Consider the following 12,226-nt stretch of genomic DNA (forward strand, 5'->3'; position numbering starts at 1 on the left):
AAGAGAAAATCATCAAATTTTATATAAATATAATAAAAGAATAAAAAAAAAATAAATAAAATGCAATCTGTAAAAGAACAAAAAAAAATAAAAAATATCAAAAAATCTGGTAATCAAAATTTTTTTCATAAAAAATCTATTGTCGCAGATCTGTCCAAAACGGGCAAAGTTCAGAAAAGAAAAAATATCCAGTAATTTGGTTTAAAAATGTTTTCTCATAAAAAAAACTTATTATTATTACTTATATTAGCCCAGAACTATCGAAAATGGAACCAGTTCAGAACTAGTTCCAAAGTTCTGCAGAGGTGACAATTTCCACTTCGTAGGACATCGCCATGTAAAAAGAGACAGTTGAAAGCATTGCGTTGGGATAGTTCTGAACTAGCGCAATTTCCTGCAGGGTGCATGTGCACACAAATATGTAAATACGTAGGTACATACATACATACATGCATGCATGTATTCATATCGTAGGAGTGTGACTCAGAACTATTATAAAGAATTTTATACGTATTCTTTTGTCATGGAGTGGAAGGTATTACATTTAATTCCCTTCTTATCGCACACACTTATTCATTGTAATAAAAAATTATAAAAAAAAAATAAAAAAAATAAAAAAATAAAAATTAAATAAAATGAATACAAATTCTTTACTGCATTAGTATCATAATCCAAAAATACAAAACTTTTGCTAATTATGCAGAAATTGCCGCTAAGTACCGCTTCTTCTATGTGTTGTAAAAATTTCATACACGCATTGTTTACCAGTATCTCACTAGGACAAAATATGCATTCATTTTTAATATCAAAGTACATACGTGTATGTAACTTCAAACCTTTAAACCCGTTTTTCTCGAGTGTTGCATTTTTGAGTTATGACGCTATTGAAATAAATGAGCGATATGTACAATAAATACCCGTACAGCTACATTCATTTATGCACGTACTTTTCACATTTAACTACATTTAAAAAGTAACAAAACTTTAGGTCTTTTTCGCTTTGTTGCTGATTTTTCAGTTACAGCATTGTTCTTTTATAGACTTGTTTCTTGTTCCTTGCATTTTTGTTGTCGTTTCGAGTATGCGCACAATTCGTATATTCTTCCAAGCAATGAATGAATCATTGGAACGCGCAGGCAGTCAAGCAAGCGGGCTTGGCATCGGCTTAGCGGCCAAGCTAGTCAGCTATAGGGAAGTCAGAGCCAGCGCGAGCAGCCACTCATGCAGACCAAAATGTGCGACAACTTCGCCATAATAAAGTTGTTCATACAACTCGCGTACTTGCTACTTTTAGCTGCGCTGCAATGCTTGCAAATCCCTATACCTAACAAATCTGACAAAATTGCGGTTTGCCGTTGAGAGAGTTCATTCACGTCACGGCCAACATGAACGAATGCCGGTTGCAAAACACAACTTACATGATATGTTTGTGTGCAAAAATTCATGCAGCTACGTGTGTGCTTACCTATGTACACAGTAAGATTTGCATGTTGGTCGCTAGTGTGAGGAAAAACGCGCCGAAATAACCTAGGCTTGAGCAGCCGATGGCGAAATCAAGGGAGTGGCAATCATCAAGATGATTTAGGCTTATCGCAAATTAACGTACATAATCTACACTATTTAGCAGTCAAATATATGCACGTATTTACATTGCAAATTTGCTTGTACTTTCGTATGTAAGCATGATTCATTTTCATGTGTGTGCTGCTTAAAAACTCAAACGTTAAAAATATTTGTAATTTATTGCATTCATTTTTAATGCATTTTGTTTTGTTTGTTATTATACATAATCGACTTTTATAGTGGAGGAGTAATCCCCTTAATCCACCTTGTCTACGTTACTAAGGGGGAGCCCTCTAATATTCAAAGGTATCTTTGCAGGGGCTGCCGGCGAGCTAGTTATTTAAGTACATGCGTCGCTCTGTAACTTTTAGACAACTCCGGTTGTGTGCGCGGAGAAGATAAGCAAGCTGTCAAAGGCTTAACATTTTCGCGTTATTTACGGTTGAAATTCTAATATCATCGATCCATAAGTTCAGGCTTCATCCAAATGCTACAAATGCTCGCCGTTTATTTAGTACGGAAAGTTTTAGGTTCCGTGCAGTGAATAATCTGGAAAGGTCTGAGAGACAAGTCATCAATGCCATTGTATCTAGCAGCAATCTGTGTATGAGTTCTGGAAAATAGTGGGGCGAGGACATTAAAATACGGGACCCCCTGTTTCATATTTCTAGGATGAAAGGATTAATCGCGAAACGACACCGATGAGTTTTGACCACTCAAATAATTCGCGGACCACCGCTTTGATGAGAGGGAAAATTTGTCAACGTCTTCAAGTAGCATTGCGTGTCCAATCGCATTGAAAACTTTCGATAGGTCCAGGTATTAGTCCTCTGACACGGGCAACTTTAAGGAAGTCATTCTGATGTACTGTGGGGATCAGTTGGTGGGTTAAGGAAGGGCATAGCTTGGCCACAACTGTATTCACTACTGGGTAAAGAAGAGATATCGGGCAATATGACACCCACAGGTTGTCAAGTTCCTCGTTTTTAGTAGTGGTACCACCTTACCTATTTTCCACTTCTGATATGTAACTAGGGTGGAGGGAGACCATTTGATTATCTCATTGAGGTGGTTTACTGTTAGGCATCTGTTGACGAGAACAGTTCTTGCAGCAATAATTTAAAAAATTCACACGAACAAACATTTTTCGCATCAAAGCGCTAACTTTTTTGGGTTATAAAATTCAGTGGTTACTAACTAAATGACTGCAAAGCTAGAACAAAGGAGATTCTCTTTACTTCACCATATTCCTTTAGGAATTAAATTTTTATTAATTACAAATTACAAGATATCGTAATTAGCAATCAATTACTTCAGTCCACAGCAAAGAGATTGATTACTTTTTCAATTCCTTAGAACTAATTTCAAAAGTATTTTTTTAGTTCCACTACAAAGAATTATATTTTGCAAACACGAATAGAGCGAAATCACTAGAATTGCATTGCAACTAAATGTTTCAAGTAAATGGAAAGTCTTACAAGAAATGCAAAATTTATTTAGAATTTAGATCGTTAAATTTAGGTTTTAAATTTTCCAAATATATGCTGGTATTAGGTGTCTTTTAGGTGTTCTTCAACGCCACTAAAACCAATTTAGTAGCTCCATTGGTTTCCGAGAAATTCGCAAAAATGTGTGGGTCAGCTAGGTTTACGTAAACCTAGCTGACCCATCGTTAAATTTAGGTTTTAAATTTTCCAGATATATGCTGGAATTAGGTGTCTTTTAGGTGTTCTTCAACGCCACTAAAACTAATTTAGTAGCTCCATTGGTTTCCGAGATATTCGCAAAAATGTGTGGGTCAGCTAGGTTTACGTAAACATTTTGGAGGTCCTAATTAACACCTAAAAGACACCTAATTCCTAGCTAATTTTTATTGATTTTTGGCGACTTGGGTCAGCTAGGTTTATGGACGTGTTAATCATCCTTCAGGAATTAGGTGCTATTTAAGTGCTTTTTAGGCCTGCCAAACCCACTCAGTTTCCGAAAAATTCCCAAAAAATTATTGGGGTATCCGAGTGAGCAACTAAATTAATTTTCGTGGCCCTAAAAAGGACCTACATTGCTCCTCAATAATATTTACCAGAATTCGACGAAATGTTAGTGGGTGGGTCAGCTATTCGTGAATGAACATTTAGCTTCTCAATTACAAATGTAAAAAGATCTTTTACTATACTGTGGAGGAATTGAAAAAAACAAAACTAAGTACTCTTTAAGCAATAATTTAATAATTCCAAGGTTTTGAAAAAGTAATCTATTTATTATCTTGCTTTGGACGGAAGAAATTGATTACTAATTACAATTACTGAGGCATGTAGAAGGTAATTGCATTTACCCTACGCTGATTTTTACTTGACTCACAAGTAAATAAAACAAATTTATGATTAACCCTTGATTTAAACTTAGTCAAGGAGAATGGAAATTTTAATTTTAATACGTATTTATATGTATGTATATTAGAGTGCGCCGAAAATCCGCTTTTTCGAATTTTGACTGGTAATAGCAAAAATATGGTCATTATGCTCTAAAAACAATCAGTGTCTTAGGCTCGCCCAAAATCATCAAAGTTCAAGTGGTAACAATTTTTTTTTTAGCCAACTTCGATTCTCTACAAAAAAGGGTTCATATACCAAATTATGTAGGACTAATACTTTCGAAAATAATTGCAATTTTAGATTAAAAAAAATGTATTAAGTAGTTAATGTATTTATTAATTTTTATTTTTTTAAGCACATTGACACAGATTGTTTTTAGAGCATAATGTACCATATTTTTGCTATTACCAATCAAAGTTCGAAAAAACGGATTTTCGGCCCACGCTAATATACATATATTTGACAGAGTACTATGTCTGGAAATAGAAATATAAAAGTTTATTATCGTCAATTTAATTTTCCGATTGAATGTTTCGCGGCTACATAATCTTCAGTAGTTATAAGCACTAACAAAATTATCATTATATTGCTATTATCTGCAAAATTTTTCTTTGCATATGTGTGCATGTGTATGCACGTGCATATGTACATTAGGCTGGTCCAAAGTTTCTTTTCAGCTACCCTCAGAATATCATTAGTAAAATTTTAAAGTTAAATATGGACGTTTCCAGCGGAAATGGTCTTTGAGAAAATGGTATTTTGGGAAGCGGTATTTAAGCCCGGATATGTTTCAAATTTTACATTTAGTGAAAACAAAGTAAGACATTTTCAAGGTGGCACTGAAGTCAAAATAAAAAATATATTCGACATAAAATATGCACATGTTTTATTTGCATTTAAAACTACATTAACAAAAAAGATTTCAATGGCAACTTTAGTAACTTAACGTCATGTCAGATACTTAGGCTGATAAAAAAGCAGGGAAGAAAAAACCTTTTTAAAATTTTCAATGCTCCATTTTATTTTTATGTTTTTATGTTACGCCAGATTGGAAATGCCCATATGCATCAGAATGTAAATTTTCAAAGATTTCTGAAGGAAAGTATTCTTATACGATCGAGAAATGCTTGTTTATAATTTTTAACCCATTTCCAAAAAAGGAGGAAGTTATCAGTTCGTCGTGATATTTTTTTTATTTTTTTTTATAACTTTGGACCNTCTTTTTGCAACGGAAAGGTAGTGTCTCAAAGGTGGTTCCATACTAATTTGGTTTAGATCCGATCATTGAATCATGAAATATATAGAAATATATATATATTTTTTAAGTCGGTTTTTTTTTGCTAACAATTACTTGTTGTATAGCAATACTACGAAAAAATTTATTTGCCCCATGTAAAAAAAATGTAAAACCTCAAAGCCTTGACGGCAAGGTTATTAACCGATTTCCAATTAAAAATTTCGCGTATCCTTTCTTTCCATATTCTTGAGTTCTGTTCGCAAAAAACTTATTTACCTTTGTATTTTTGAACCAACCTAATGTACATATCTTGTATTTCAATGTCTATAGTAATTTATCTGCTCAAACATTTTGTTGATAAGATATTAAATTTCAAGACAGCACTTTGGTTAAACACGAAGCAGAAGTTTTTCTAATGATGAAGAGAAATATTTTTAAACATAACTTAAGTATTTGCTCTAACATAAAAACATTTTTTTATTTTTTAAGTTGGTTATGCCCGAAATCTGGCCAGCTAATGTTACGGTTCGACCATTTCGTTTTTTACAAAGAAAGGAAAAGCAGTCTCTACCAGCCAAGTAAAGGTTAAACCAGCGAATGATCTCAAAATCGATTTTCATAATGTGTCTGGCATGCGAACTAAATAGAATATGACATTTTCATTATAATTGAAAGTTGGTTGACCCCAAGTTTCTTTGATGCCTAGTTCTTTGATTCTACTCTCTATAATTTATTCCTGAAGGATATAGATATCTACTTCAAAACACCAATATTGTCTCATTAAGTTCTAGTATTGAAGATCATCAAATTTGCGTTCTCTGTTTATCTGTTTTAACCCCAGTAAACATTTCTAATCATAGTGAAATCCTTGTTATTAACAGCCTCCTAAGTGATTGGTTTATGTCAAGTCAACGGCTTTGATAACAAACGTAGTGGGCTTTTAGATTTAATATCTTTAACTAATAATTAGCATTTCCTACTGTCAGTTTGTAGTTCTCCGATCTCAGCTGAAAATATGCACCATATTCTATGAATATTTTACTGCTGCACAAGTTAGTTCACGTCCCAAATTAAATTATACTTAACTTGTGTAATTTTAATGACTTGAATTATATTATACAGGGTTACGATTGGTCTGACTTAAGTACGTAGTATTTTACATACTACGAATGCCTTTAGTCTTTTCAAATCATTAATCTATGATGTTTACGTAAATAATATCTCGACTTTTCCAAGAAAAATGCATAAGATACCTTGGTATACAATACTTCTAAAGCAACTTAAAAATCGCAAAAATAAGTTACTCCACGTTAATAATCAGGAAGCTAATATAAACAAAGAAATCCGAAAGCATTCGGGAGTTATATTAAATCCAAAAATTCAAAATCTAACATGTCTGCCTCTGTCCCGAGGAAGCAGCCAATATTTTTGCCGAGTTTTTCTCCTCATTCCTGAATGCCTACCTGCCTTTGGGTCGCCTGTACTGTTGGAAAAGGATGTCTGTAGTGGTATTGATTCACTTAAAGCCTCTAATCATATGGATCCTGATGGTTTGTAAGCCATACTCTTTAAAAAATGCTCTGCATTAATTCAACCGTAGACACTGATTTTTAATATGTCTTTAGCATCGGGAAAATATATTGATGATCGCAAAAAGGCTCACATAACCCCGGTTTTTAAAAGTGGGAACAAAAATGATTAGCTAAATATAGACCAATATCAAAACTAACTACAGTTGCGAAAATTTTCGTATGTGTTATAAAGGAGAATTTGTCATTCTCGGTTAGTAGCTTAATTTGTCCAAACCAACATCGTTTTATTAAAGGAAGGTCCACAGTCTCCAATCTTGTAATTTTCACGGAAGAATGTATGTCTGCTTTTCAAGAAGGCCATCAAGTCAACACAATCTAAGTATACAGATTTTTCAAAAGCATTTGACAGAGTTTCTCACAATGTCTTAGTGGCTAAATTATTCTGCATGGGTTTCCACTCTAATTTTCTGGAGTGAATTAAATCATATTTCTCTGACAGAAATTGCATGGTTGTGTTCGAAGATGTCTACTCACACCCTTTTATCGCGACCGCGGGTGTTCCTCAAGATAGTATACTGGGAACACTGTTGCGAACGATCTCAAAATTTATTCCATCATTAAAAACATACAACGACTCCATTGCTCTTCAAGGAGAACTTGTTAAACTTCATCATTGGTGGACACGGAACCATACTCATGTAAATATAAACAAGTCTTCACATTGTACACATACTAGAAAGTTAATTCCGCTCCACACGCACTATCATATTTCTGGATCTTTTCTTAATCATGATAAGTAATGACGTCAAGGATTTAGGTGTCTATTTCGACACGAAACTAAGCTTTTCCACGCCTTTGTCCGGCGTAATAGCTCATCTTTTTAAAATCCATACACTTTGAAGATGCTTTATATTATTCTGGTAAGGGCTAGATTGGAGTATGCGTCATTCATTTGGAGACCTTATCACAGTTCTCATATTACGCGTTTAGAAAGAATACAGAAAAAATTTATAAAATTTGCTTTACGTTCACTGAATTTTCACTCCTATGAATCAGGTTGTGCGCTTGTTAATTTACAAACTCTACGTAGCAGATCTGCTTAACTTGCTTGCTCTTTCGTTGCCAACCTCTTGAATAGATCGGTTGATTGCCCTTTATGTTCCTATATGTAGCTTACGCAGTATTTTTTTCTTTCTACATCATATTTTCTAAAACAAACTATGCAATGGATGCTCCCTTGATTAGAACCTTAGTGGAGCTAAACAATATTCCAACTTTTGACCCGTCTCTATCCTTTGGAGCAGTTCGTAGCTTATTATACATTTATTTCAACTAGTTTTAAGTACTTCTTATTTATATTCAGTAAGAATTTATTGTTCAATTGACTGAAATTAAATAAAAAATATAATATCGAATTTCTTGTATGTATGTATGTACATATGTACAACTTTGTGTACCTATGTACATATATGTATATATTGAGTATAATCTAATAACACAAATCATTTACGTACCAAGTCAATGTCATCAACACATTTACCAATTTTATTGCATACAAATTTTGTTGCATGTTGATTGATATTCATTGGACGAGTGCAGTTACTTCATCACCATCGCGCCGATGAATGGGCAAATCTTTCCATATTCATATCTGCATCTGACCGAATTTGCCAATAAACGGAAACTTGTTTGTGGCATACCGGTGTCCATTAAGTACATACAATGTACATAAATAATACAGATGTGTGTTTGTAGGTGGTTGACCAATATGGAGACAATTTGACGAATATATTGACACAATTAGGTCAGAAATGAACATGAACACACATTATAATCATATGGACATACATACTACATATGTATGTATATGTATTCTACGAAATTTTGGCAATAATTCAAATTTGGTTTCTTTGTACAGGTGAAAATCGATATCCAGATATGTACCAAGTGTATTTCTGTATTGGGTTCTTCATATCGAATATCCAAGCAGTAAATTTCCGTAAAGATGAATGAAAGTTATTACCGCAGAAGCGACTGTGCGAGACCCACCCTATATAGGCAAATAACGCCAGAAAAAAAATATTAGGAGGTACATATTCGTTCATTTCAGTCAATTGAACAATAAATTCGAGGTGGTGATTGTTTTACAAATATTAAATGTTTTTCAAGTTATACTTTTTTTGTTGATTTCTGATAAAATTACTGTCCATACTTTAGCTTATACTTTAAATCGGAGTTTTAACATTAAAAAAAATAGACAATGTCTTCAAATTTCAACAAATTTTCAAATTCTTTCATCTGAATTTCTAAAACATTTCCAAGTATACAGTTTTATAATCCATAAAATGTTAGGCACGGTGCACATTGGAGCGATACGATAGGCAATGAGATAAGCAATNTACTTTTTTTGTTGATTTCTGATAAAATTACTGTCCATACTTTAGCTTATACTTTAAATCGGAGTTTTAACATTAAAAAAAATAGACAATGTCTTCAAATTTCAACAAATTTTCAAATTCTTTCATCTGAATTTCTAAAACATTTCCAAGTATACAGTTTTATAATCCATAAAATGTTAGGCACGGTGCACATTGGAGCGATACGATAGGCAATGAGATAAGCAATACGATACGAAAGCGACATCTACATGCCGATTACGTGGGAATTTGTAGGAAGCGATGAAAACTGTGCACACTTCCACGACAGCGACACTGCTGCGACATATTATCGCTTGCGTATCGGCCGTGCGACACGGTTTGCTATCACGCCACATAATGCTCATTTACACACGGCGATTTTTGTTGTTCGCGTATCGTATCGCATATCGTGTCGCTCTAATGCGCCGAGTGCCTTAGTCTCCAAACTTGAACTTTATTATATTAAAATTCCATGGGGTATAACGGTGTACTCAGAAATATTTTACAAAAGCACATCATAAACTTCGAAGATTTTATGAAAATTTTGAAAATTTAATATGGAAAACATTGTCAATCAGAGGCCTTACCGATTATAAGATATAAAATTAATTATTGCTCTATAATTATTACTGAACAATGGAAAAGTTGTTTTCCTCTTGCGGGACGATAATTGTAAGATGTAAATTATTTTCGTCTCCTCATAATAATTTTATGGGTGTTTTATTTTCGTTGTTGTTGTTGTTGTAGCGGCGGTCGTCCGTTAAAGCTAAGGAAGTGCACAACTTCAACCGATCTGTCCATAGGGACAGGGGCGTTAGCTAGGTGGGGTTCTGGGAGCATGCGAAGAGTTGTCGTGAGCCATGTGGCGACTCTCCGCTTGCCGGGCATGGGTTGGGCACATCCTCCTTTATTCTGCTCAGGTATGAGTTTAGCCTGCTGCAATAGCCAGAGCGAAGTTGGGCTATTGTGGTGCGGGTCTCCCGAGGCAGACAAAGTTCCGTCCCGTCCGCGTCAGGTGGTTGTGTGCTCAGAACGGCATTCACAGGTAGAGAGTCTACATAACTTGAGACCGACTCCCTGCGAATGTCGTTCAGGGCCTGTCGGTTGTTGTTGTAGCAGCATACAAATTCCCCAAAGACTTTTTGGGGAGTGTTGCTGGAGTGACAGTCCTTGGCCAGATATAAATCTGGTCCTTTCCGGTTACGTAGACCCGACTGTCATGGGAACGTCTATATGCGGTTGGGTCCAGCGGTTGTTTAATAAACCTCTGGACTTCGTCCGCCAGTTCGTAGAAATGCCTCCGGGCTTGCCTTGTCGAGGGCTCTTCTGCAAGCAGCTGTCTATTTGGGTGGCCACGTCTGTGGCTCCCTACATGAAACTGCTTGCAGAGGATTGTGTTATGCTCCTTGATTGGAAGCATTCTCGCCTCGTCGTGAAGGTGGTGTTGAGGCGATATCAGAAGGCATCCTGTCGCTGTCCGAAGTGCCGTATTCTGGCAGGTCTGTAGCTTCATGCACTGCGTTCTGGTAGTCCCCGGCTACCATACGGGCGCTGCATAGTATGCCTTATATGTTGCCAACAACGTGTATTTGTCTTTGCCCTAAGTGCTGCCAGCCAGCAACTTGAGTACATTGTTGCGGCTCTGTACTTTGTTGACAATTGCTGTTGTGTGCGCCGAGAAGAAGAGCCGACTGTCGACGGTGACTCCGAGGATTTTAGGGTTATTCTGCGTCGGTATTGTGCCGCTATCGACGTGAATACCCAGTTGCAGTCCGACCACCTTCGTCCAGGTGGTGAATAAAGTTGCCGAGGATTTCGTAGAGGAAAGGGTAAGGCGTCTTGCAATGAACAGAAGCCATCAATTCCATTCCCAGACGCCATAATCGAGCAATCGTCAGCATAAGAGACAATAGTGTCTCCCACAGGAGGTTGAGGGAGCTTTGAAATATAATAATGAAACAATACCGGGGATAGGACACCACCCTGTGGTACCCCCTGTTTAATTTTTCTCGGTTTGCTAGTTTTGTCCCTAAAAATTACCGACGAATGTCGACCACTCAGGTAATTCGCCGCCCATCGTTTTAGTCCCTCTAGGAGTGAGGAAGCTTCAATTGTTTCCAGTAGCGTTGAATGGCTGACGGTGTTGACGAGCTTTTGAAAGGTCCAGCGCTTCTAGAACCTTTCTCTCACAGGGGCGCTTCCGGTTAAGGTCACGAGTCTGAGAGTTTATGGCGTTAAGTGCTGCTGTGCTGTTGTGCTGTGCACTTTACGGAGCCCATGCTGTTGCTTCGCTTGGGTCAGGGGGTTTGTGTAGTGCGGGAGTAGAAGCGCCTCTATTTTTCAGCATCAGCATGCATATTCCGGCGCGACCCATGGCTTTGGAGGCTTTCGCCTTCCAGAAGGCACCCTGAACTTCACCGCAAGTGAAAGCAAGGGGGGCACAGGTTGTTGGCAGTTTGTGCAGCCTTCTGGTCACTCGACGCTTGGTTTTGTCCACCGGAGGATGCAGTATGAACTGCCGGCTAAAATAGCTCGCGCACCGCTCCGGGTCCGACGAAGCATGGCGCCGAAAGAAATTTCGACTCTGTCGTCGTGCTTCGTCGGATTGGACAGTGACCTAACGGTTGACTAAAGCTTACTCACACCAGAGGTGAAGTTAGAGGTCTTCAGATGCTCTTCCCACTTCTCCCGCTTATGTACGTTTACTAGTTGCCGAATCTCCGCGTTGAGATCCCTGATACGGGGATCTCCGGGATCGGCCTGACGAAGGCTCTGACGCTCATCGGCTAGAACAGCCGCTTCAGCAGGGAAATTTGGACGTGGGTCCGTAATACATTCTGCCGGTACGAAGCGAGCTGCAGCAGCGGTGACAGCCCTGCGGAACTTATGTTCACCACGGTGGACGTCAGTTGTTGTGGGGAGAGCAGCGAAGGTGCTTTCCGTAAATTCCGCGAAGCCTTTCCAATCAGCTTTAGAAAAGTTGATATATGTTCGGTGCTCCGCAGAAGCAAAGTCGGTTGGTTTATCGATCGAGATGACTATGGGCAGATGGTCTGATGCCAAAATCAGCATAGGTCGCCATGATATGCTGTTTATCAGACCAGC

The sequence above is a fragment of the Rhagoletis zephyria genome, unplaced genomic scaffold (genome assembly GCF_001687245.7).
Source record: "Rhagoletis zephyria isolate East Lansing unplaced genomic scaffold, Rhagoletis_zephyria_1.1 Rzeph_scaffold_04076, whole genome shotgun sequence".
NCBI lineage: Eukaryota > Metazoa > Arthropoda > Insecta > Diptera > Tephritidae > Rhagoletis > Rhagoletis zephyria.